We start from the raw sequence: 27,473 nt of genomic DNA, 5'->3' as shown, positions 1-27,473 counted from the left end.
ATCCTAAACAAGGATGACAAGGGAGGCGGGTGGTGCTGTGGTCTAAACCACAGAGCCTAGGGCTTGCTGATCAGAAGGTCGGCGGTTCGAATCCCTGGCCAGGGTGAGCTCCCGTTGCTTGGTCCCTGCTCCTGCCCACCTAGCAGTTCCAAAGCACGTCAAAGTGCAAGTAGATAAATAGGTACCGCTCTGGCGGGAAGGTAAATAGCGTTTCCGTGCACTGCTCTGGTTCGCCAGAAGCGGCTGAGTCCTGCTGGCCACATGACCCGGAAGCTGTATGCCGGCTCCCTTGGCCTATAGAGTGAGATGAGCGCACAACCCCAGAGTCATCCGCAAATGGACCTAATGGTCAGGGGTCCCTTTACCTTTTTAAACAAGGATTAGACATTGTCTGTCTGTCTATCATCCATTATGAAACTCTGACTTCCCACTCCATAATAAAATTGTGCTTAAATCAAAATGACTAAGGCTGAGGATAGTGATTAGAATTCTAGATTTGGACTCCATCCCCACTTAGTCATGAAGTTCATCTTAGTCATGAAGTTCACCTTAGGGTCAGCCACTCAAATGCTGAGACATTTGGGTGGGATATTTTTCTTTGTGAGATGGTGAGCAACCTAGAAAGAGAGGAAACCAGACCCTTGAGAAAAAATTTCCCCTTAGCAAGACTCACCTTCAGGGAGAAACATCACCAGGCAATGGCACCATTGGGTCACACACAGTATTTCAAAATAATTAAAACACAATGGCAGAAAAAACAGTTGCTCCAAGTGTCACTGAGCATGGCATAGAAATGTAATGTTTAGAACAAGATTCCTGTGTGACAAATCTCACATATTCACATCCTTAGGACACCCAGGAAACTCATGAGCAAAGATAGAAAGGGCTTCCTTTGTGTGATTCCACAATTATTTTCATATTGTAGTAACAAGGATGAGGTGCAAAATCATGAACTGCAAACTGAGAAGTACCGAATTACTAATGCAGCATGCCATGCATTAGAGTCAATGACAAAATTGCCATTGGATTCTCATTGCTAAGTATTACCAAATCCATTATCAAATTATACATGGAGGCTTGTGGGCTGCATGAACTGCAGGATCCCCTTTAGTTTTTCAGCTCTGTTGAGGCTGTCTGCCTAGGAGGGTGCTTTGAACAGACTTTGAGAATATCTGCATTCCTGTTAAGAGGGAACTTTTGGACATTCTCTCAGTCAATAGGCAGTGTGCATTCTCTCTTATGTGATGAGACTCTATGAAAACAGCCCAAATGACAGTGCAGCCTTCAGTTCATGGGTTCCTTGGCTCTGGGTCCCATTGGTTGCCTTGCCCCAGTGACCATCACTCGTACCATTTCAGCTCATCCTCCATAGCACATTTGCTCCAGATTTCCTGATGGAATAGCACTCTCTTAATCAAAACTTGCATTCAAACCTCTCCTCTTGCAGAGTATTTTTCATTTAACCTTTATTTTACAGTCTCTTTAATCATCTACCACACCTGCAAACCAGATTGGCTTCAATGATAAATAAGCAGATCTGCAGACTCCTCCAAATTCCTGAAGAACACAAGCTCTCGAGCGCAGCTCTGGGAGATTTGTTTCCTTCTCCGTGAACAAAGCAGGAGTGCAGCATGAGAACTGGCACAATTTAAGGTGAAATGGGAGAAACAATTGAAAATCCATTCAAAATTTTATGCTTGTAGAAAGAAAAAGCAGCAGCAAATGTGGAAGGCTGGTTTTCTGTTTCGGTTAAGTTGGCCTAACCATGGACCTGATGAAATGCTCATGAATGAGATTGATTCCAACCCAAGATTATGTATAGCACAGCGTGTGTTTGTTGCTCTCTAGTAGGTATATGGGACGCGGGTGGCGCTGTGGGTTAAACCACAGAGCCTAGGACTTGCCGTTCAGAAGGTCAGTGGTTCGAATCCCCACGACGGGGTGAGCTCCCGTTGCTCGGTCCCTGCTCCTGCCAACCTAGCAGTTTGAAAGCACGTCAAAGTGCAAGTAGATAAATAGGTACCACTCCAGTGGGAAGGTAAACGGCGTTTTGGTGCGCTGCTCTGGTTCGCCAGAAGTGGCTTAGTCATGCTGGCCACATGACCCGGAAGCTGTGCGCCGGCTCCCTCGGCCAATAAAGCGAGATGAGCGCCGCAACCCCAGAGTCGGTCACGACTGGACCTAATGGTCAGGGATCCCTTTACCTTTTTAGTAGGTATATGCCAGAGTTAATTCATATGTGGGGGGTTTTCCCTCATTCACTATGAAGAGCCCTTTTGAATTCTTACTAATTCCAAGTTGCATTTTGGCTCTTTCGTGTTTAATTTGTAGATTGGAATACTTCCAGGAAACCTTGATGATAAAGGAAACAGAGAGCACCGCTTTTCAAATTTAGCGCCACACAACAGGAAATCATTCTGGAGATTTGGGTAGAACCGATCAACATAATCACTTGACGAAGAATGGTCAAGATATCACTGCATCCACTTTCCATACAGTCGAAGCTACAAAACACTGCATCAGAAGCATGAAGTTGGGCCCCTAGCCCAGAATGCATTTAAAAAAATAGCTATCTGTAGTGTGTGTCTACAACTGGAACTTTGAGTTCAGAGGCCCTATCCCTCCAATGAGCAGGTGCTGGTAAAAAACAGCAAGAGATGTCCTACTTGAAAGTTTCCCATGGGCATGAAGTTGGTCACGGATAGAGGCAGACCACTCTTAGAAGCAGCCTCCGACCACTAGTGAAACACCATGGACCTGTGCATTCATTTCAGCCTGTTTCCGCATTCAACCTTTAAGGACAGAAAGGCAAGGAGAGATGCACATGGATTAGACATGCTACTGAAGCCCTCACATTCCCATGCTCCTTGCTTTATTTTATTTTATTTTATTTTGCAAAGTTGTCTAGTAAGCCGCGGCCAAGCATGCCTCTTCCTTCCTCTTCGCCTGACACTTCCGCAGGCAGCAGTGCTGTCCTCAGCAGCTCTGTGGGGTGGTGGTTAATTGCCCCCGTAAATCACTGTGCAGCAGCACACTACTCCGTTTATTTTTCTGACAGTAATTTAGTGCTTGCTCTTTTCCACACTTGTCATTGCGTGTTTTTCCTCACATTAGAAGCCTGTAGAAAAAGGACAGTAATTAACGGTGCAATACACCCTCGTGGAAACTCTTTCATCATATTGTGATAATTGTACTTCTTGTCTGTCAAGGTAACCCTCTTCCTCTGCCTTCCCAAGCATTCCACACCGTACTATTTGTCAACTGTAAAGTGGAGACACAGGGTTTTTTCCCCCTCACGCTCTTAAAAAAAAAAAATTCACCCTGACAATTGTGTAGAAGCTTCCCTGGGCTTCATCCCCTCCAAACTGGTTTTTTCTATTTGTCCGAAGCGGAGGTCATTTGTATTTTAGGGGATGTGTCAACAGTTTTTAGCCTGATCCGCACAATAACATTCGCAGCAAAGATACACCTGGGTTTTAAGTTTCATCATAGGGCTGTGATTCTAAAGCCTTAGCCTTTCATGAGGAATGCAAAAGTCATCCATATTTTGCCAGTTTTTCAAGATGAAATGTAGCCTCTGTCATTTGGTACCAATGTCATACTCTAAATACTAAATTCCTTTAGTATGGCAAAGCCGTAAGATATCCAAACTCACAGGTATACAAATTGAAAACTAAGGCGGTAATAAAAATTGCTGTAATGAGGAGCTTGATGGATGGATTTTGTATGTGCACAGCATCTGCTGTCATGCTTCTCGAAGTGTAAGGTTGGCCTGCCTAACAGTGACGTGAAAGAAGTTGGTAGGGGAGATGCAGGGTCTTCCAACTCCTTCTGGCTCACTATTTGCATTTCTTGATTGCTGAAGGATATGGTGTGCCAATTCATTCTTCCCCAGTTCAATAGCAATGCACACAGATCTCTTATCTTTCATTGCTTGTCAGGTAGCCAAGAAGGTGCCCAGAAAGGGTTAAGCTGAGCATTAGAAGAAATGCTTCTAATGGATGGAACAAGGGGGCAGCAGAAAGTGTCTGAATAACTTAAAGAGACCTCTGAGAATAGTTTGGGGCTTGAGCACTTTCAAGATGTAATTTTTTAAAAAGATGCATGTCAAAACAATCCCATCAAATTGACATTTTGCAAACATATTCCACAAATGTTGCAAAAAGTTTGTAAACAACGTGTAATCCATCCATCTTTTCCTACAGTACTGTATTCACACAGTTGTTATCTAGAGGTTATCCAGAATTGGACGCGTGGGTCTATGATGCAGGAAAATAACCATAGGGGGAGCAGGCTGTGGAGAGAAAGATTAGCCCATGCACCCAAAATGTACAGTTGGGCATAAAGCATTATAGAAAGCTCAAGGGAAGACTGCTGCTTGATGAAGTCAAGACAACGACTTGATAGAACAACTTGATTGCTAGACAGGTGGTCCTATACCCATTTAACATATTTTTTAAAAAACAAACTCAAAGATGAAAATTCCGAAGAGAAAGGCATATTGCCACTCATCGGTGATCTACAGTAATCTTCCTAAACCTTCCAGATATTGCTGGATTCGCAATTCCACCAGCTCTAGCTAGTTTGGCCAATCGTCAGGGATGGTTGGAGTTGTAGAGCAACAACATCTGGAGGGCAGCAGGTTCAGGAAAACTGATATAGAGTCTAGATCTAATCCACAAGAGCCTGTAACATTTCTGCAAGGTGGCAATCACAATACAGTGGTACCTCGGGTTAAGTACTTAATTCGTTCTAGAGGTCTGTTCTTAACCTGAAACTGTTCTTAACCTGAAGCACCACTTTAGCTAATGGGGCCTCTTGCTGCCGCCATTCCGCCGCGCGATTTCTGTTCTCATCCTGAAGCAAAGTTCTTAACCCAAGGTACTATTTCTGGGTTAGCAGAGTCTGTAACCTGAAGCGTCTGTAAACTGAGGTACCACTGTACTAACAGTATCTGGCCAGAGAACTTCACTTTCCCAGCAACAAGCAGCAGAGGTGCTAGAAACATCCAGTACCCCCAGCAAAATAACTATCTTGAGCAAAGGCACCTGAATCACTCCCAATGAGTGACAACTGCGTAATTATTGCTCGCCTACCCCAGTTATGGTGCATTAAAAGCCTAAGATTCCAGCATTTGGAGACAAAACCCTCTCTTTTCCATGCACAGTATTTGTGCTCATCCATTTGCACCAATGCGTCTGGAGGAAGGGGGCACCAATGCGTCTGGAGGAAGGGGGCAGCAATGCGTTTGGAGGAAGGGGGCACCAATGCGTTTGGAGGAAGGGGGCACCAATGCGTTTGGAGGAAGGGGGCACCAATGCGTTTGGAGGAAGGAGGCACCAATGCGTTTGGAGGAAGAGGGCACCAATGCGTCTGGAGGAAGGGGGCATCAATGCATTTGGAGGAAGGGGGCACCAATGCGTCTGGAGGAAGAGGGCACCAATGCGTTAGGAGGAAGGAGGCACCAATGCGTTTGGAGGAAGAGGGCACCAATGCGTTTGGAGTAAGGGGGCACCAATGCGTCTGGAGGAACAGGGCAGCAATGCGTTTGGAGGAAGGGGGCACCAATGCGTTTGGAGGAAGGGGGCACCAATGCGTTTGGAGGAAGGAGGCACCAATGCGTTTGGAGGAAGAGGGCACCAATGCGTCTGGAGGAAGAGGGCAGCAATGCGTTTGGAGGAAGGGGGCACCAATGCGTTTGGAGGAAGGGGGCACCAATGCGTTTGGAGGAAGGAGGCACCAATGCGTTTGGAGGAAGGGGGCACCAATGCGTTTGGAGGAAGGGGGCACCAATGCGTTTGGAGGAAGGAGGCACCAATGCGTTTGGAGGAAGAGGGCACCAATGCGTCTGGAGGAAGGGGGCATCAATGCATTTGGAGGAAGGGGGCACCAATGCGTCTGGAGGAAGAGGGCACCAATGTGTTAGGAGGAAGGAGGCACCAATGCGTTTGGAGGAAGAGGGCACCAATGCGTTTGGAGTAAGGGGGCACCAATGCGTCTGGAGGAAGAGGGCAGCAATGCGTTTGGAGGAAGGGGGCACCAATGCGTTTGGAGGAAGGGGGCACCAATGCGTTTGGAGGAAGGAGGCACCAATGCGTTTGGAGGAAGAGGGCACCAATGCGTCTGGAGGAAGAGGGCAGCAATGTGTTTGGAGGAAGGGGGCAGCAATGCGTTTGGAGTAAGGGGGCACCAATGCGTTTGGAGGAAGGGGGCACCAATGCGTTTGGAGGAAGGAGGCACCAATGCGTTTGGAGGAAGAGGGCACCAATGCGTCTGGAGGAAGGCAGCTACTTTCCTTAATCCTTACATGTCCAGTTGTTTGCTCCCGCACCTAAAGAGTATCAGCAAGTAGCTTCAGACCTCGAAAGGGCTAGGCGGTGTGTGTGTGGGGGGGGGGGTGTTTGAAAACACATTTCAACTATTTCCCCTCCTGTCAGTCCCCAAATCCCACCAGCTCCTTGGTCGAGAGGTTAATTTGGCAGTAAGCAGCGTCTTGGGAGGAGAGAGCGGGGGTGGCTTTATTATTTTTATTACTTTTGGAAGAGAAGCTTCAGGTTTTCAGCGCGGCTCTTTTGACTGCTTCCCACCTTTCCGTCATCTCCCCCTTCCCCTCTCCCCGTCTCTTTCTCTTCCACTGTCAGCGACGAGAGGCTAATGGGACGGGTGGTCAAGATTTCTTTTTTTTTCCTTCTTTCTTTCTTTTTGGCGGGGGGGGGGTTGCGATGGGGATCCATCATCGCGGCCCCTTCTCTCCCCGGCGAGGGAAATTAGCATGGCGGCCCCGATGCCGCAGCTGCCAGAACTGTCAGGCTCCTTCCTCTCGCTCATCTTCATTAGAGCTCCCTTCCTGGCGCGCGGCGGCTGCTGCTGCTTGCTTGCCTCCTCTCTCTCTCTCCAAGGCCTAGCTAGACCTGACAAAAGGGGCCGCCACGCCCTTCAAATGTCAAAACCATGGCGGCGGCGGAGGAGGAGGAGAAGGAAGGGAAGGCGGGAAGGGAGAGGCGCCTTCTTGTGTGTGCGCCCCTGAAGGGGGAGAAGAGGAAAAAATGGCGCCACGCGCGCTTGCAAAAGAGACAGCCCTGCTGCTGCTGCCCTTCTCGACGGAGAAGCGAAGGGGCGGGAGCGCACGCCGTCTCCCGAAGCTTTACAGTGGGAATTAGTCTATTAAAAACCATTAACATAATTAGGAAGCTCCTGCCCCTAAGAACGACGGGGGCTTCGCTGATTCCCGCCGCAGCCATTGTTAAAAGGCGGGGTTGTCGTCTCGTCTCAATTTACACTGCCTGACCCCGCCATGGCTCCTTGGGAGCTTGTTTCTGCGGGCTTCCGAGAGAGCTGCTTGTTCCCCCTTCATCTCTCTGTCTCTGTGCGTGTGTATTTTGATTTTATTTTTTTTGGCCCCCTTCTTCTTCTTCTACATCCACAGATTAAATCAGCAACTTGCTCAGAAGGTCACGATAAAAAACGAAAAGAGTAAAGCGGAGAGGTGCAGCTGGGGACTCCCCTCTTCTCTCCCTTTCCCCTGATTAGCAAATCAAAGCTGCCTGAATGATTCACACTTTTCACCTGATTTTGTCCTTTTCACTAATCATGTAGCCATTTCCCCTTGACTGACAGTTTTCTTTATAATTGGCCCTGATCTAGTCGGGTTCTAATAACCAGAAAATCCCCTCGGAGGTCCCAGAGCCCTCCAACGGAGAGCCTCTCGCTCGGCCTCCCCTTTCCCTGGGCCATCTGTGGGGCTGTGGCGAGGCTCGCCATGGTGGAAAGCTGCCGCATCTAAATGCTCCATAATGGGGAGGGAGCGGGAGAGCCGGGAACGCGGCATAAAGGACTTGGAGGTAGCAGATTCTAATTACTGTTCATTTGCCAGAGTATCAAAGCCTAATTACTGTTCAGCGGATGCTCCTGGGGAAAGCAGGAGTCAAAGCAGGGTTCTGGCAGCTCCCCCAGAGATCTCCAGGAAGCCCTTTATCCGCCTCTCTGTTTAAATAGGTTGAGTGGGACTCTGTTAAATTACATCCTGGAAGCAAACACATTCCGCAAACAAACACGCGCCCGATCCGCGCTTCTCGAGGAGGACGAGAGAGATCTTTGTAATATGGGGCCTGCTGCCTGATTTGTCTTTTTAATGCGCGCAATAAATATCCGGGAGAAATTTAGCAAAACTCCGTCGCCTCCTCCTGCTCCTCCCTTTCTGCATTTTCTCTCTCTCTCTCTCTCTCTCTGGTTGTGGGTTTTTTTTTTTTTTACCCCCTTCTCCCCTCCTTTTTCTAAAGGCAAGCAGTTCATCTTTGAAAGGGTTTTCGCACCTTCCGGGAGGGGAGGGGAGTCGCTCTCTGCCGCTTATTTGACAATTTCTGTCACCAATTAGCAGCTAAATCAACATCAGCACAAACAAGAAATAGAAAGCTCGCTGGGGCACCTAGCAGAGCGCTGCGACTCCTTTCCCTCCTCTCTCTCTCCCCCCGTCTCTCTATATTATACGGCGCGTGTATCTCCCCCCCCCCCTTTCCCATTGCCCCATTAGGAAAGCATCATATTGCTATCCATTCACTGCAGCCCTCAGCAATAGATCAAGGCGGTTTCCCTTCTGCAAGGAAGGGGATGGATGGGCCGGATTGAATTGTCTCGCATCCCTCCTCCCCTCCTCCGGAACTTTGTCAGGTAATCTGCTCGCTGCAGCCAGGAATTTACAAGCCGCCGACAACAACCTAATGAGGCACGCAAGCTGTTAGGCGAGCTGCTCGCTCCATGATGAGATGCTAAATGAAAAGCTGGTGCGACACACGCCGTTTGTTATCATTCAATCTGCTTGAAACCGCAAACTGGTCATTATCCAGCCATTATTTTCGTTGATTTACAATCGCGGCGGATGAAGCCATTGCTGCGGCTTGTTCCAAGTCCCCTGGCGGGGAGATGGGAACCAGCTTGCAATTTGCATTTACACGATCTGACTGAGCAGCTTATTAGATCTGGATATTTATTTTCCACTTAACCGATGTTTGATTACACTTTAATAAAGTACAAGAAAACTGTCTGGGCTGCCCGCGACGGATGGATCCCGCCGGGTGGCTTCGGCGGTGCGGGGAGGGGGTGTATTTCGGAGAATGAAAGGAGAGCAAGAGAGAGATAAGACCAGCCAAGGATGATGGGGAGCTTCTTAAGACAAAAGTGACAAGGAAAGGAAATCAGAGAACGCGTGTCATACGTCCGGAATTCCATGGACATATACGGAATTCCGCATCCGTCCATAGTAATCATCCAGATATCCAGGAAAAATCCAGACGCATCTCATGTCGGCAGTGCCAATATCCCCTTACAATAGCTCAAAAACAGCAATTGGTTTGTTTTTTTATCTTGCCCAAAAAAGCTCAACATCTTTGGCCAAAAAACAAACAAACTTTTCTGTCCGGATTTTCACCGTTTGAAATATGACAACCCTAGAATATGGCACAAGAAAAGAGAGAGGGGTGTGTGTGGAAAAGGCCAAGTGTCAATCAGGACACCGCAAAGCCCTGCAATCACCACACAAGGCCAGTGAAGCGAGAGAAGCCGTACAGTAATTAAAATATATTGTTGACCAATCTTCCTTTCATTAGCGCCCTGCACTCCATTGATCCGTGAAGGGCACCGGCAGGGGGCGCTCTGCAAATGCGACGTACAACTGCCTGAGCCAAGCTTTCCCGTTTTCCAGACCAGGCCTAGGGTTCACCAGCAGCAGGGCCATAATCCGCCGCGCGGGCATATAATCAGTGCCAAATTAATCTGTTCCCCCTTGGCTTCTTCTGCTGCTGGTGGTTGTCTTGTGTTAAAAGCTGATGGAGGAGATCTCATGAATTCTGACAAAGCCTTCTCCAAAGAAGTTTTCATATGCATGTGTTACTGAGCCACAAATTTGTTTTATTTTGAATTATTACCAGCTGGATGGGGACATTTGTATTCGTTTCGGCTGCAGGAGGACAATGGGCGCAATGGCAAAAGTACTGAGCTCATCCTTGGAACCAGATCCTTGCTTGGCTGTGGCCTTACTGCGAAACTAATATTAGTTCCTTATCTGTACAATGAATATAATGGCGAGCTCCCTCTAGACTCCAGTTGCTGCTTTTCTGCTAGGAAGGCTCCTGTGCCTTTATAGTTGCATGGTTGGCAAATGTGGGTTTTCCCCCCTTCCATACAGATGCAGTGATGTGAGGCTGCACCTGTTGAACTGCTGCCACAGTGGGCAGGGGGAAGGAAATTTAGTTCAACTTCCATGACTAAGGCTGTGTACACATTGTTGGCTCCAAATGTAGCTAGGTTGTTCTTTTTCTCGGTTCAGATCAAAGCTGGTTTCAAGTGGGAACCACATCAAAATGCAGTGTTTCATTTTTTTTAAAAAAAGCAGATATGAGATAAGGATAGGTATGAATTGTGGCTAACGTCATGTGTACACCATTTCCAAAACCAGTGGTGGGAGTGCACTGCATATAGAGCAAACAGGAGTGTGTACACAGTCTATGGTCTGCCAAAGCTGCTTGGAAATCCATCTTGTCTTATAATAGGTAACAACAGTGAGTGCAGACTATTTAAGCCAGTGACAAAACTAAAAAGGCCTGGGTACCCAATTCAGCAAAACCATGTTGTAGAAACCTCCTGTGACTGCCTTATTTCAGTTTCTGGCTGGATGATCATGCTTTTGAATGTTGCTCCATGTGTTTTAAGAAACCTTTCTACACAGGAAAGGAACACATTAGGTAGAAGGAAAGCAAGAATATCCTCTCCCTCTTATGCTATGTTTATATATCCAAGCTAGATTTCTTGGAACACAGGAAGCATTGCCAACCTCCAGTCTGAACTGTTACACTCGAGTAAAGTACCAAACCACAAGGCTTTACTTAGCATCTACTTTCTCTAAATATTTGATTGATTTTTAAAATTTTTATCCAAAGTTTGTCCCATACTTATTCTGTCCTTTGGGCAAGTGACCCACAATTCCTTTGTATAGTTATATCATTCCCTGACAGGTGGGGGTGGGTAGGTGGTTGTTTTGCTACCAAAAAGAAAAGAAAAGTCTTGTTTTAGGACAGTCATGTTAGATACACACTGTTTTCTCCATCCTAAATCCAGTTTGTCACTTCACAGCTATGAAAAGCGGAAAGATGAAATTGCCCTGGCTGTTTATCTTTTTTTTTTTAAGGGGGGGAGAGTGAACTGGAAAGGAGATGTGAAAAACCTTAAGAGGGGGAGAGAAAAAGGTGGAATCAAAAGTCCATGGCAAGTGAAAGACTGCAGGAGTTGCCAATGTGATGTCTTTCGGATGTTGCTGGACTACAACTCCAATCATCTGTGACCACTGACCATGCTAGCAGAGGCTGGTGGGAGTTGAAGCCCAAAATTTGGAGGGTGCCACGTTGACTTCTCCTCCTGAAGAGTACTGCTGAGGAAGAAAGAGTGTGGTCCTCTCTTGTCTGTACAATAAAACAGGGGAACACCTCTGACGGCTAAAATATATCAATAGTGAAGTTCTTAAAAGAGCAGAAAAAGACAAAGGAATAAGAAATGGGCTTGTTTCCTCCTTGTTTATATGTGCCTAGAACACCTCAGATTATAATAAGGGACCATAAGCTAGGGCCAGACGGGAGGATTTTATTTTCCCCATATCAAGATCTAGTTATTTGAATTATGGCAAGACACGCATTTCCCCACAACAGAAGTGCTAGGCAGAAGTGAAACGTCTGGAGCCCATGCAACAACTGGGCAAAAAACTGAAAAACATTGTCTAGCAAGTTCTAAATTTTTAGACACCCATAAGCAGAGATTTGGGGCCTGTGCATTTCACTTGCGCTAAAGTTACCCACTTTTTTTCCTTGAAGAGGTGAGACACCTTTAAAAGCTGCAAGACTGGCAGAAATCCGGTACACATAGCAGAATTTCATTGTTGTGTCTCCATGCCTCAGTTTTTCACTATCCCTGCATCTCCATGCTGGGAAAAAGACTTACAGCAATTCTCCTGTCTTCTCCCTTCTGGAATGTCAGTCTCAAAGACAGCGTCTGATTTTAACCAAGTTTACTTCTCATTATTTCAGTGGTTCAACTGAGTAAGCATGTTTATGACAGCAGACTTACTTGGAACGTAATCCCCGTGGTTTACAAGGGAATTTATTTCCATGTATGTGTATTTAGAATCACAGCTTAGGAGGGTTTAACATGTTCTTTGAGGACAGCAGGAGAGGAGCCCCTTTGAAAAAAAAGATCTGTGCTAGGCTACTAGACTAGGACATGATTTGTAAAAACAAAAACAACAATAACAATTAAGAACACAGCTTAAGACCTCATGCCTGGAACTTCAAAGATGGTTAGATCAATGGGAGATGTTTATCACTTCTGTGCATTCAAGTCTAGGACATCCTAAAAGGCAAGAAGCAGAAAAGTCAGGCAACCTAAACTTAGGGAAGCTCCCCCTCCTCTATCTCCCCCCCCCCCCGCATTTGGAGCCTAGCCACTTGCTCAGAGGTCTCAATTCCCACTGAAGCCCACGGTGAACAAAGCCCTGCGTTGCTTCTGAGGGATTGTGATCATTGTTGTTATTTATGTTAACTCCCCAAAGATCCGAGTCAAGATCAAGCCAGGCTCCACGGAAACATGTAGGAGAATCGTCGTAATAAATCCCGGCTTCATTGAAGTCGGTGACACAGCTTTAACGGAAATCGGGTTTCACCTGCACAAGACGGCGAAGCAGAACATCAATATTGTGAAATAGAACACATAATGTGTAGCGCAGGGAAGCCGGCGAGGGTGTCAAAGAAAAGGCAGAGAAGAGAGAATTCAAGCCAAGGGCACAAGCCGAAAGATTTCGGCAACGTACTCACAGGGCAGACTCAAAACACAAATAACGGTGTAGCGCAAATTACATCAAAGGCTCACTCTGCTTTGGGGGAGGGAGAAAAGTTGAGTGATACAGAATCACAGGATTGTGGAGTTGGGAGGGCGCTGTGAGATCAAAACTAATAATAGTTATTGATGGGGCAAAATTATGCTGTTAAATATTGTCTGGTATCTCTAGAGCTGGGCTAGCAAATGTCGTTTCCCTTCAGAAGTTGTTGGACTATTAACTCCCATCAGCCACAAACAGCGTGGCCGATGGTCAGGGATGATGGGAATTGTAGTCCAGCAACTCCTGGAGGGCACTACATTGGCTTAAGCATGCTCTAGAGTAGTGCTGGTTAAGCTTTTTGGAAAGCTTGCCACAAGTCACAATATAGGATGGTGTCATTTTTATATGCATCTAGCGGGAGGCAGTGGAAGACAGGAGTGCCTGGTGTGCTCTGGTCCATGGGGTCATGAAGAGTCGGACACGACTAAATGACTAAACAACAACAACAAGCATATACAGGTCTTTGGGGTGTGTTGCTTTGCCCCTGGCCTACTGAGCTGTGGGTTAGCTAGCAGCACAGCTCCTAGAGAAACAGGCAAGGATGTGGATGACATGGACTGGTTGGACACAGAGGAATGGTGGTTGGTGCCACCTGGGGAACCCCCAAGGGAAGAAGGCTCATAGCTCAGAGATTGGTGGTAGGACAACAGCAAGTGGTCAGAGGGAGAGGAGGCAGTTGCCTGGGAGGATGAGCTGAAGAAGTAACAAGATTTAGTGAGCAGGAAGAGTCTGTGGCAGAGAGCAGTCCAGAATCAGAGGCAAAAGTGGAGGCTGGAGAGGAGGGAGGCCCAGAGGCAGAGATGAGTCCGGCTGGTGAAGAAGCCAGGGTGTCTCCTGTTCCTGCTGCAACCAGCACCCCTTTCCCCTGGTCTTCCAGGACCAGAAGAGGTATGAAGAGGGAGGAGCAAAGACAGACACAACGACCAAGTCTCAAATTGCTTAGGAAGGACCTAGGGGAGGAGATATAGGAAACCACGGGAAGGCGGGGACATTCAGTCCAGACAACTGCCTCATTGGGGCATGATCTACTGAGCCAAGTTGCTGGCCTCCTGAGTCAACCTGGTTTCCTGGTTCCCTTGAATAAAGGGAGTTTGCTTCACTGATGCCATGTGATTTATTACTGACCTTCTCCTGACACCCACTCCTGTAACCAGGCCTAGGGGTCCACCTAGCCTCATTCCCAGATGCCTGTGTCCCTTTTAGTGCCAGGGCCAGTCAAACTCCTGAAGATGGGGTTAATCTGCGGTGCCCTCCAGAGGGTGTTGGAGTTCACCTCTGGGAAGTGTCCTGTCAGCTACTTCTGCTCTGAAGTTTCAGAGGCAAAAATACGTCCTGTGGGGAGAGCAAACACCAGAGGGGCTGAACATGACCTAGAATGCAATATCCATACATCCTGCAGCAAACCCCCAGAATATAAGTGAATGCAAAAAAGACTTCCTTGAAGGCAGAACATGGGGAAACCATTGCATTAACCACTTGCCCTTTTCTGTGAATTATTGCAATGCTTTTTAAACAAAGGTTAATTTTATGGACAAAGCATACCAGAGCCTTCAGGGGAAAGAAGGGGCACTGCAGTAACATCTTGGTCAGCCTTTATGTCAGCAGAAGCCTTTTTAGTTGGCAGAGGTTTTTCAAACTACTCACTAACAACTTCTGGGGGAAAAACATGTGCTCAAACTCCAGCGTATGGTGACACAGCAGATCATGCACCCACAAAACATGGCGTGATATCTTTGGCTGCAGACAAGGGTTTCCCAGGATGAAGCATCCATTCATATTTCCCAGTTTGCTTGTAGTTAGGGAGTGGAATTCAATGTACAGTGGTACCTTGGGTTACAGACGCTTCAGGTTACAGATGCTTTAGGTTACAGACTCCGCTAACCCAGAAACAGTACTTTGGGTTAAGAACTTTGCTTCAGGATGAGAACAGAAATCACGCGGTGGCAGCGGGAGGCCCCATTAGCTAAAGTGGTACCTCAGGTTAAGAACAGTTTCAGGTTAAGAATGGACCTCCAGAACGAATTAAGTTCTTAACCCGAGGTACCACTGTAGTTCTAAGTGCAGGTGGGGGTGCAAGCAGAATGAGGTCTGCTTGCAAAATGGGACTTTCCTCCTTCTCCTCACCCCCATGCTCCCTGAATCTGATCTGAGATGTTCCCCAATCTTCTATCACAGAAATTCTAGCCCATCCTTCCAGCACCTACCAGGGTGGCTTACAACCATTTAATATCACAATGCAATGAAAATGTTGTATTGCTGACTGGATCCAGAATCTTGGTGTCACCTATGAGCATAATAACAACTGTTGTTCCATAATAATACAAAAGGCAAGCATTTTGATAGCTCAGATGCCTTTGTTCTTGTATATATACACAACACATCTATGGTCGCATTTTGTTGAAAATGAAGGTTGAAAAAAGGAACAAATAAATGCCAGCTTGAAATAAATGCACAGGGTTCGCTGCCTGTTCCTTGTCTTTAAACCATTCTAAATGCAAAAGCTTTGCTGTGTATAATATTGCCCTTATGCTGTTCAGCCAGTCTTTGGTTTGTGAACAATTCATGTTTTAGCCCAATCTGAGCTGTGATAGTTAGAGTGTCAACCAAGTGATCGGTTTGCTATGGGAATACATCGTCAGTAGACCCTAATGATGTTGGGGGATCTGTTTGAATGAACCATGATCTGTTTTAACGAATGTCTTCAGCATTTGTCTTACAGGCGCCAAATGTCTGAACGGGCTCTTACATAGAAACAGAATGAACCTGTTTAACACATTTGTTCTAATAGTATGGGTGTATTTTATCCATAATGTTAGTAGTGCTTCTACATGAACTCGGTGTTAAGAGATTACTTTCCTGATTCATCCTTAGGTGAGCTCTGTAGCGGGCAATTAGCCATTTCAAATGGGGATGTCCGCTTCCAGGTGTGCAACTGACACAGCAACCTGATGTATGTCTGTCAAAAGGACTTACTCCCAGCTAAATATGAACAGGATTCCTTCATTGCAGGGGGTTGGACTAGATTACCCTTGGGTCCCCTCCAACTCTATGGTTCTAGGATTCTATGGTTCTAGGATTGCAACTTAAATCAGCAGATAGGCAGTCACTTCCTTTGCTGGATGAGGACGTACGTTTTCCATCAGAAGTGCAACAGAACTCGCAAGGCGTGCTAAGTTATTCATATATCTTGTTTATTTGTTTCTAAGGAAAAGCCAGTTGCATTTTGACAGCCTGCAAAGAAAGTTCTAAGAAACCAGTGTTTATATCACAAAAGTAAGCATGTGTATGGGATATGTAAAACCCTTCTTTCCGCTTAGATCTGTTCTTGCCTTTAATTTTATAAGCAGCTTATATCTCAATTTAATCAAGCTGTACCTGACCAGTGAGCAGAACCAATTTCAAGGTGAAGGCATCCTTGCTTAAAAACAAAAACCTGAGCTTCTCCTTTCCCTTTTTATATAGATAACATATTACAAGGGTTTATTTATCACCCTATTTATCCCTTTTACTGTATTTAACACCCGGAAATTTAAGGCTTGCCTACAATTAGCAATTCCTTGCCTCTTCTCCCTCCAGACCCCTGCAAACCAAACTCTTAATAAAGCTGAATTGTGCATCAATTCTGGACAAGGTTTTAAGTTCTGGGTGATAAATAGGTGGCAGGCTTTCATTATGAAACCTTAATTACAGCAGCTTCTGGGGGGGGGCAGAGAACTACGTGGGCTAATATTTCACAAGCATCATCTCAGCCGAAAGGTGTTCTTTTACAGTTGTCGGCAAAGACAGGAATAAATATTCTATTCTGCTTTTTTTTTTTTAAAAAAAGGAGGTTGGTGGTGAAGGCTCTCTGTGCAGATATGCCATTGAACTGAGTGGGAGCTCAGCAATGATCGGATTGGGCCCACGGAAGAGGGGGGGCGGCATTTTCACACTTTCACACATTTGCTGATGCTTTCTTTGCATTCCAAGAGCTCTAGCAGGTTTATTTTTAACATGTCATTCTTGGCATAGATTTAGGGTCTGATCCTGCACTCAAGGAAACGGTGTATCAAAGTCGCCGCCGCATATGTTTTTGCTTTCGAACGTGCTGCCCGTGATTATTCCGGATCCTGCCCTCTGGAACCAAGAGGAACAGAATATTTCTCTCTTTCTCTTTGGTCCGATTCCCACATGTTTAGACATCGCTTACTTTCCCTTTTCCACATGTTCACATGCCCATATGCCACTCATCAAACAGGGGTGCCCACATGAATAAAACAGGGAGGGGCAAGCAAGCCCCACTCCACATAATCAGTGCACATATTCCCAAAAGTGAAAATACAGATAAGGTTGTGGAGCTTTCTTGGGGGGGGGGATTTTCTTTGCTTTTAAAAGAATTATTATTATCATCATTTTTTTAAAAAAAAAATCACCCTACTTGCCATACGTTCAGGTTTTCCCGGACATTTTGCCAATTCAGCAAAAATCCGCCTAGACACCATTTTGCTGGCAGATTCCCAGACATGTCCAGGAAAACCCAAATGTATGGCAGCCCTACACATCCACCATTTGAATGGCAATGTCATCAACTTTGGGGCAACCCAGCCACCTCAAATATTTTTTGGGGAGGATCAAAGAGACCTTGGCCCCTAGGAGTTGGCTCCTATGTCATCAAGAATACAGAATTCTTGATGACTGGCAGCTGAGTGTGTAAATTGACCCCACTGAAACACGTCTGTGGTGATATGCTGTCTAAGTGGCGAACATGTATGTGCAAGCCAACTCATGACAATTACATTCCCTTTTAAACGCTCAGCAAATAGCTGGTTGCAGGCTTGTGTAATTGAACTGTATGTTCCTGGTAAGTTCCTTTTTATCCCTCTTAAAAGAATAAAAACACGACAACCTTATTTGAAGTCAGTAAAAGAAGTTTACTCACATCATCAGTTCAGAGTTGGATCCCTGAAGGCTAGTTACAAAGTAGATACATGTGGATCTATCCCATAGGGGGATAATCCCTGTGTCCTCTATTGGCTGAAAGCCAACAGAGCATTTCTAGCTAAAAAGCTGCTCCAATGACGAAGGAAAGATGGAACAGAGAGTGTGGCAGCATGCCTTGCCCTTTTGTTACCTGGACAGGTAAGGTCACACCCACCTCTAGACACATGCAAAGGAAGTATGTCCCAGCCAGGAGGAAACAGGAAGTTTTCGACTGGCTGGACTAAACATTCCCCCGCATGTCCACTCTAGGAAAACAAGGAATGTTGTACTTGACTGCTACTTATGTATCACATCCCACAGTTTGGACAGCACAACCCAACGCAGAGTCCTCGCAAAGGACAGTCACACTGAGTTCAATGGGAGTTACTTCTAGGGAGGTGTGTTGAGTAAGGATGGGAAAGCTTTGGCTTTCCAGACCAAAGGTTGGAATGCGACTCCCATCATCCCTGAGCATTAGCCATGCTGGTTGGGGCTGATGGGAGTTGGAGTGTAACAACATGCGGTACCCCATCCCTGGTGAAGGATGAGGAATCCATTTCTGCAATCCTCATGAAATTGCTGCTCAATGCAATTTTGGTGATGAGATGCTCATCTTCTCTCCACCCTCCTCCCAAAACAAGTCACAGAATGGGGAGACTGCAATGGGACTGCTAGCATTTTATCTATTGTGTTTTATTCTATGTCCTTCAACATCTCAGCACTTCTGCGTCTTGAATGGAAAATCAGAACTAGACCACCAAACCTGCAAACACGGCATGACTGATCCTCACCTTAAGTTTGAATTTGCATGGTAAGCCTTCCGGGAAAGGACTTCATGAAGAGCAGTATTGGGCCTGTCTTCTGAGACGGCACCGAGTCGCGTTTTCCTAAAAGATAATGTTTGCGTTCTTAGCCCATATATCAAGCCAAGGGAATCAGGGGAGAAAGATTTTAAACCTTAAAAAGATGTACTGCTCCTATTGTCATTGCAACTCTTGAGGCCAGCTATCATAGCCGCAGTCATTAATTAGATGAAATATTTCAATTAGCATGAATTATTAAAATCTCAGCCAATTAGCCAATATGGCTGCTTTGTCAATAGGGGATAGGAAATAAGTGACTCTCCAGGTTTTTGTCAGAATCCTGGGCCACAATAGTTTATCTGAAATGTTAAAAGCAGACATCTGTCTTGAGCTGCTTTCACGCCATCCATTTAAAACGTATCGCTTCCCCCAAAGAATCTTGGGAACTGCAGGTTGTTTCTGGTACTGGGCATGTAGCTTTATGCGGGGTGAACTACATTTCCCATGATTCCTTCGGGAAGCCGTATGCTTTAAATGGGTGGTGGGTACACACCCTGTGTGTGTATTCCTCCTTAGCGCACTTAGAGTTGCTTCCTTCACCGCAGTCCAAAAACACAGGAACTCCTTGCAGATACCAGAGTGCCTGTGGACAGGAACATTGGAAGACACCTTTCTGCATGTGCAAAGAGATATACATGCAGAGATGTTCTGCCATGAAATAATGGGCAGCTCGCAGGGCGTTTGTACGTACCATATTTTTCGCTCTATAGGACGCACTTTTCCCCCTCCAAAAATGAAGGGGAAATGTGTGTGCATCCTATGGAGCGAATGCAGGCTCCTTGGCTTCAGCGATAGCAATGTGAAGCCTCCAAAGCGCAGAGGGAGAGTTCCCTCCGCGCTCCGGAGGCTTCGCGTTGCTATCGCTGAAGCCTGAAGGGCGAGAGGGGTTGGTGCACACCGACCCCTCTCGCTCTCCAGGCTTCAGGGAGAGCCGCCTGAAACCTTCGGAGCGCAGCGCGAGTTCCCGCTGTGTTCCAGACGCTTCAGGTTCCTTTCGCTGAAACCAGGAGAGTCTTGCTCTCCCGGCTTCAGCAAAAGGAACCCGAAGCCTGCGGAGCACAGCGGGAACTCGCATTGCGCTCCGAAGGCTTCAGGGATCTTTGAGGCTGGCGGTGGGGGAAGCAGCACTTCCCCCCACTGCCAGCCCCACAAGCTCAGGGGGCAGCACAGTTGAACGCACAGAACACACCTTGTTTTAGAGGGGGAGAATAAGAAAAAAAAATTCTCCCCCTCTTTGTGCAGCGCCCCTTCAGCCAAGCGGGAGGAGAAATGGAAGGGGCTCCGTTTCTCCTGCTGCTTCGCTGAAGGGGCGCTGAGCAGAGAGGGAGAGAATTTTTTTTTCTTGTTCTCCCCCTCTAAAACAAGGTGCGTCCTATGGTCCGGTGCGTCCTATAGAGCGAAAAATACGGCACTTTGGGAGCCTTTGCATCCACAGGAAATTTGTCAGAACAGGGCAAAGGCCTCCAGGAAATTGCTGTTGGGAAGGGTGGGGAAAATTCACCGTTGTGGAGAAATATTTCCATACCTAATGGTGAAGGGCCAAAGCTTGGGGGTAGAACATCTGTTTTACATGCAGAAGCCCCCAGGTTCAGTCCCCAACATCTGGGAGAGTACTTTGTCTGAAATCCTGGAGAACCACTGCCAGTTAGATGGGCCGATGGCCCGACTCAGTGTTAAGGCAGCTTCCTCTGTTCTGATGCAAGACCTCAGAAAGCACTGAATAACATGAGATTGGTGGGCAAGGGGCATTTATTTCTGAAGCAGCCTTGGGATCCCAAGGGCATATTTTATTACTTGGAACATTTCCTGCTGCTGGGCTGGGGTATTTGTGGCAGGGAAGGTTGATTTTTGGTAAAATTATTTTAGATTTTGTTGCGATTTATGTGGAAATTTGTCAGTTTGACTTTGTGTTTTCTAATTCTCTGTTTAGTCTTGATGACTGCTTCTGTTCCTGTTGTAATTTATTCATGCTGGAAGCCACCTTGAGCATGGTTTGAACTGTGGAAAGGCGGCATACAAATAAAATTACATATATTTTATGTAATTTGGATGCTTGGTGAAGTTGTTTCTGTGCAGTCTGCTTGAATTTAAAGCGTTGTTAAGAGTCAAAAGGCAGAGAATGCAACCTGCCGTTCATCGCTATCTTGCCAGAGGATGATGAACCGCTGTTCCACTTGGAGTGAGGGACCTGCAAGATCAGAGAATCTCCACAGCTGGAATTCTACAAGTCTTTGAAAGGAGACTAAGACATGGAAACCTGGGGGCAGACTAAAACATGAACACCTGAGGTGCTGGTGTGGCTCCCCACCACATCAGGATCTCACATTCGGCAGTGTACAAGGTGCCTGTATTAATAAATATCGGCGAGTTGAAGTTGTGATCTCTATTGTCTCATATTGAGCTGGCTTCATTAAATCAGCCTGAGTCTGGCCACTGAATTCAGTGGGTTAGGGGCTGCTGGAACAACATGGCCTAATCCTGGCCTCCCATCAGAAATGGCACAAGGAGCAATGTATTTGTGCACATCTGCCAGAGATGGATTTAGGGCAGCACGACTGGTTCCGACGCAATGGGTGCTGAGCCTAGGGGGCGTCGCAGCGATGATATAGTGAATTGAGCAAGAACTGGAGGCAAGAGGTGAGGGGGCATCAGTTGTTGGGCTCACACAGGGCACTGCTGAAATTCGAAAGACCAAAGTCTGTCCCTGCATCCACAAGCTTGATAAAGTCTCCATTGGGGCTGTAAATTTATACATTGAAGATATCGACATTTAATCAACCAAGTACCTAGCTATTCACCCCAGGAAGTCCACATTCTAAGGCAGTGTCTCCCAAACATGGGTCTCCAGTTGTTTATGAACTGCAATTCCCATCATCCCTGACTAGCTAGGGATGATGGGAGTTGTAGTCCAAAAACAGCTGGAGACCCACATCTGGGAAACACTGTTCTAAGGCAAGGATAGAGGAATCTGTGGTCCTTCAGAAGCTGTTGAGCTATGGCTCCCACCATCCCTGACCATTGACCGTTGGGTGGAGCTGATGGGAGTTGCATTCCAGCTGCTTCCTCCCTGCCCTACGTTCTTGAACACAACTTTACAAAGCTTGGTAGGAGCAGTGGAGAAGGCAGCTGCATATAAAGTCCCCATGAAGATTTGGCACTCGTAGAATTTCAGGAGCCTGGTTTCGATGTCCAAGAGGTCTTCATTTCTCACCTCCGTAATTCGGCCCACCATCCAAGGAGCTCAGGGCAGCATCATACACAGACATATCACTTTGTGATGACAATAGTCCTGTGCTAAAGAGAACCAGCCCGTGATCACACAGTGAAGGTGCATGGTTTGTGGGAGATTTTGAAGTTAAGCCTTCTGGGTCCAACATTCCTAGCTACCACTGCACCACAGCCATTTGCCTTGCCTCACAGTGAAGACCCAAGCAATGATGAAGTCACAGCAAAATCACAGGAAAGACTCAAACAAAGATTTTTTAAAAATCAAGGCTCATAACAGCCCCTCCAATTGTCCCAGTTTCTGATTTGATCCCAGAATGTCCTACTTTTCCTTAAAAAGGAAAGGTAAAGGTCCAGTCGCGGACGACTCTGGGGTTGCGGCGCTCATCTCACTTTATTGGCCGAGGGAGCCAGCGTACAGCTTCCGGGTCATGTGGCCAGCATGACTAAGCCGCTTCTGGCGAACCAGAGCAGCACACGGAAATGCTGTTTACCTTCCCGCTGGAGCGGTACCTATTTATCTACTTGCACTTTGCCGTGCTTTTGAACTGCTAGGTTGGCAGGAGCTGGGACAAAGCAAAGGGAGCTCACCCCATTGCGGGGATTTGAACTGCTGACCCTCTGATTGGCAAGCCTTAGGCTCTGTGGTTTAGACCACAGCACCACCTGCGTCCCTTAGGATGTCCCTAATTTCTTTTTTTTATATATAAATTTTTTTATTGGTTTTACATATTTTTAGGACAATACAAACATATAAAAAGACATACAAACACGTATAGTTTCATAACCTTTTTTTCGTAAACCGTGTTTCTCCGACTTCCCCATACCTCCCCTTTCTGCATCCCAATGTCCAAAAGTTTTTAGCAACTCTAAGTACATCTGTCAGTCCTCTGTCCTCTTACTCTTTTCTTCATCTAATCTTATTTCGCTGTAACCCTTTCTTACTCAAACCTCGACATTCTAACATTCAGCAAGTTTATAGTAGTCCTTAAGGTAAATCTTAAATTTCTAGGATGTCCCTAATTTCATCGGATAAATGTTGAAGGGTATGGAGATATGCAACCGGCCGAGCCAAGGAGATAGCTATACAACCTTTAGAAGACATCTGAAGGCAGCCCTGTATAAGGAAGCTTTTTAATGTTTTAATATATGTTGGAAGCAGCCCAGAGTGGCTGGGGCTACCCAGTCAGATGTACAGGGTATGATGATGATGATAATAATTGAATAGGATGTCCCTATTTTCATCAGAGAAATGTTAGAATGTATGCCATAACTACATTTAAAACATTTCTCCAGAATAATGACCGAGTGTCAGATAAGGCTGACTGCATTAGAAAACTACAGAACAATGTAAAAAACTGCAGGCTCTCCCTGTCAGATGTTATTCTTCCAAAGCGGACATGATGGGAGTTGTAGTCCAACCCATCTGGAGGGCACCAGCTTGGGAACTGCTGTTCTATTGCATTTCTTCCTCTCTTTATGGCCGAGGCCACCGGACCTCCCTCATTAACACCTCTCAATTCTGTAGTTGTTTCTGTTTAAGGAGTCTTTGGGATGAATTGTTTCTTTTGTTTACGATCTAGCAAACGAGCCTTGCTAATCCTTATATTTTATCTCCCTAACATATGGAAAAGCTATTTATCCCAGCCAATCACAATAAAGTGAAAGAAAACCCCATTTTATGGAAAGGTATATATCACAAGTTTGTTCATCATTAAAGATATGATTACCGGGGAAAAGCTTCCAAAAGTGGCACATTTATGATGCTGCGAACAGATGGGGACATCCATTTTCCTTGCAAATACTTTGGAAATTGCTCTACTGGTAGCCGTATAAAAATGATATACAGATGCAGCAGCCGCTGGGCTGGGACGAGAGCTCCAGATTTACACCGTAAAAGCTTCACATGCACCCTGTCAGCTTTGATTGATCTGTCCTCTACTGCTGGGGAAACTTGTTGACAAGGGGAAGAAAGCGGGCACATAATTCAAGGCCCCAAGCCAAAGCATTCACCTGACCAGTCTGGCCCCAGGCAACAAATCCTCATCCCTACCAACGGGCGGTGGCTAATTGTTCTCAGCAAAGGTTGAATAGTCAAAGGTTAATTTCTAAAAGGAGGGGGGGGGGAATGTGGAATGCTGTGCCCTATGACTAAAGCCGGTAATGGAGACAAAGCAATCTGCACATGCTCTAAGAAACTCCTTTTTATCACCTGCAAGGATAAGCCTGGTCACTTAAAAACAACACCCCACATAGTTCTAGGCTCTTGGGTGGCTGGTGCTTTGCACGAGGAATTGAAACACTGGGAAATTTTGGTTGGTGCAATTGAAATAATAATAATAATAATAATTATTATTATTATTATTATTATTATTATTATTATTATTATTATTATTACCCCGCCCATGTGGCTGGGTTTCCCCAGCCATTCTGGGCAGCTTTCAACAAAATATTAAAATACAGTAATGCATCAAACATTAAAAGCTTTCCTAAACAGGGCTGCCTTCAGATGTCTTCTAAAAGTCTGGTAGTTGTTCTCTTTGACATCTGGTAGGAGGGTGTTCCACAGGGCAGGTGCCACTACCAAGAAGGCCCTCTGCCTGGTTCCCTGGAACTTGGCTTCTTGAGTTTGGGAACCGCCAGAAGGCCCTTGGAGCTGGACCTCAGTGTCCGGGTAGAACGGTGGGGGTGGAGAGGCTCCTTCAGATCGAAGTGGATCGAAGCTCGCTTCAGCGCCGCAAACCCACTTCAAAAAAGAAGGGGCTTTTTGCAGTTAGGCAAGCGATGAGAAATGGAAGCGGAAAGTGTGGAATGATGGAGGGGGAGACATTTAAACACCCCACAACATAATCAGAAGGAATGCTCCATAAAGGCCAGCTGTAATCTAACCTCCACAGAAGGTGCTTTGCGCAAGCAAATCAGAATGAAAGTTCAACGAAACAGGTTGCCTGGAAGAGCCCTATTTTTAAGCTATCAAGCTCATTCCCGGAAGTGGCAGCGAGGAGGTTCTCAGAGCATGTGCGAAGCGCTCTGCTCTCACTGGTTGACTAACCACAGCCAGCTTCTCATCCAAGTGTTGCCAATGTGATGTCCTTCAGATGTTGGCTTACAACTCCCAACATTCCCAATTGTGCTGGTTGGGGCTGATGAGAGGCTGATGTAGTCCAATGGCATCAGGGACCCTACCTAGTCTGAGGGCAGGGGTGCCAACTTGAATAAAATATTGTGGGAGTCCAGGTAGGCCCCAGCCCACATAATCAATCACATGACACAGTGCACGCACACCATTTGAATGGGAATGTCCATCAACTTTGCGGGGGCCCAGCCCCCTCAAATATTTTATTCTGGGGGCCAAAGCCCCCACAGCCCCTCAGAGATGACTCCTATGTCTGAGGGCATAGCATTCCATATCAAGCCTCCAGCCTCCAGAGCGGCAAAGGTGTGGCAGTTCCATCACCCCCTGTATGAGAAGCCACCTTCAAATATCTCAAGGGCTTTCACATGAAAGATGGAACAAGCTTGTTCTCTCCTGCTGCGGAGGGTAGGACTCGAACCAATGGCTTGAAGTTGCAAGAAATGAGATTCTGACATTCAGAAAAACTTTCTGACGGTAAGAGCTGGTTGACAACGGAACAGACTCCCTCAGAAGGCAGTGGACTCACATTTCCTGCTTGGCAGGGGGTTGGACTCGATGGCCCTTGTGGTCTCTTCCAACTCTATGATTCTATGATTCTTGCAGTATTTTATGCAGAGGTTGCATGGCCAATTCCTGCATTGCAGGGGGTTGGTCTAGATGCTCTACAATTCTATGAAAATCTTGGGAGAGCCCCACATTTCATCTGGAACGAAATGCTCAAGGGCATTTCAGGACCGTTTTCGCTGCTAGGTCGCCTGTGCCAAGCCTGACAATAAGGGCGGCCAAAACGATTCTTTCCAAAATCACCAACGAAGAGATCTGGTGGACACCACCCCCTGAAAAAAAAAGCAAATAAATAAAATCCCAGAAAGGCAAGCTAAGCAGAAGTTAGCAGGAACAATAAGTGCAAGTCACTGTATCTGGTTTTCACGACTCACTTTCCATTCTCCTATGCATGCACAAAAACCATGCGCATACATCCAGGACGGCTATCGAGCCCCAATTGTCATTATCATATTGATGAAGTTCATCAGAGTGCAATTTTGGGTTTAACACCAACAGACTGGGGAACAGGAGCAAAGAATTATCTAAGAAGAGCACCGCATTCTTACCGCAGGGACGTTTCCCTGTTCCAGTTCATTGATGGAGTTGATTAAGTTTAAATGAAGCAGACACTGGATAAAAGTAAGGGTATTGACCACTGGGGCAGCACCGGGCTGTGCTTGAAAAGGCCTGATACATGCAGAAAAGCAAGATTTGCTAAATGCTCTAATCTTCAATCAAATCTTACATCAATACAGACAAAGTTTGGTAATGAGAGATTCAATGAAGCATGCGGGAGAAAGAATTAATCCTCTTGGTCTAAACTGGCTTCAACTTTGAAGCTTGCTCCGAAAGGCAAGGCAGTTATCTAAATGCTAAATAAGAAACTTATTGTACTTTTCAGGGCAGGCCTAATCTTTTGTCTATTTCATCTCCATGATTTGTATGCTCATAGATGGCAAGTTGTCATGGTGATTATATCAAGCTTCTCTGCAGCCCAGAGGTCTTTAAAAAAAATAAAAAAGGGAAGCGAAGCACAAGGGCAGCCCATCTGGCCAATCCCTCGAGATCAGCTGAGGGGGGAGGCGGGACTCTCTAATCACCACAATAGCTCCCGATACTCCCCCAAGACCACCATGTTGCCCAAGGAGGGTATCAGTCACCAGCCCACCCCTCTAGCCAAGTTCCTTTAGGGCCCTTCTTGTGTTTCTGGGGGTTATCGAATGCTGGCCGCAGGAAGCCGCTGGTTGTAGAAAGCTGACAAGAACCAGCGCTCACCCTTTGACGTCACGGTCCGGATGCAAAGAGGAAGTCGCTCCACTTTGGACTGGAAGGCGATCCTGCCTCATTCGCGCTGCCCAGACCGACAAGCTGGCCAAGAAACGGCGATCCCTTGGAACCTGTGCTTCACTGAATTTTGCACCGTGCTTCTCTGGCCAAGTCTTGTGTACATAAAGATGCATGTTCGTAAAGGTAAAGGGAACCCTGAACATTAGGTCCAGTCGTGGCTGACTCTGGGGTTGCGGCGCTCATCTCGCTTTATTGGCCGAGGAGCCAGTGTACAGCTTCCGGGTCATGTGGCCAGCATGACTAAACCGCTTCTGGCGAACCAGAGCAGCGCACTGAAACACTGTTTACCTTCCCACCGGAGCAGTACCTATTTATCTACATGCACTTTGACATGCTTTCAAGCTGCTAGGTTGGCAGGAGCAGGGACCGAGCAACGGGAGCTCACCTCATCGCGGGGATTCGAACCACCGACCTTCTGATTGGCAAGTCCTAGGCTCTGTGGTTTAACCCACAGCGCCACCCGCATCTGCATGTTCATAAA

General features: G+C 46.5%; 1 long non-coding RNA gene across 2 annotated transcripts; it reads right to left on the bottom strand.

Moving 5' to 3' along the window:
- Positions 1 to 559: 559 nt before the first annotated feature.
- On the bottom strand, positions 560 to 27,105 carry LOC309535182. 2 transcript variants are annotated; one of them, XR_014221071.1, is made up of 3 exons: positions 26,921 to 27,105; positions 18,667 to 18,762; positions 625 to 3,118 (listed from the first exon to the last, which is right to left on the bottom strand). It is a non-coding gene; the product is annotated as an uncharacterized lncRNA (long non-coding RNA). The 2 variants fall into 2 exon arrangements; XR_014221072.1 differs by lacking the exons at positions 18,667 to 18,762; positions 26,921 to 27,105 and adding an exon at positions 6,535 to 7,693 and having other exon boundaries at positions 560 to 3,118.
- Between the last annotated feature and the right edge of the window lie 368 nt (positions 27,106 to 27,473).

The sequence above is a fragment of the Podarcis vaucheri genome (genome assembly GCF_965113315.1).
Source record: "Podarcis vaucheri genome assembly, chromosome: 6".
NCBI lineage: Eukaryota > Metazoa > Chordata > Lepidosauria > Squamata > Lacertidae > Podarcis > Podarcis vaucheri.
The sequence above is the reverse complement of the archived record's forward strand: the minus strand, read 5'-3'. Positions and strand labels throughout refer to the sequence as shown.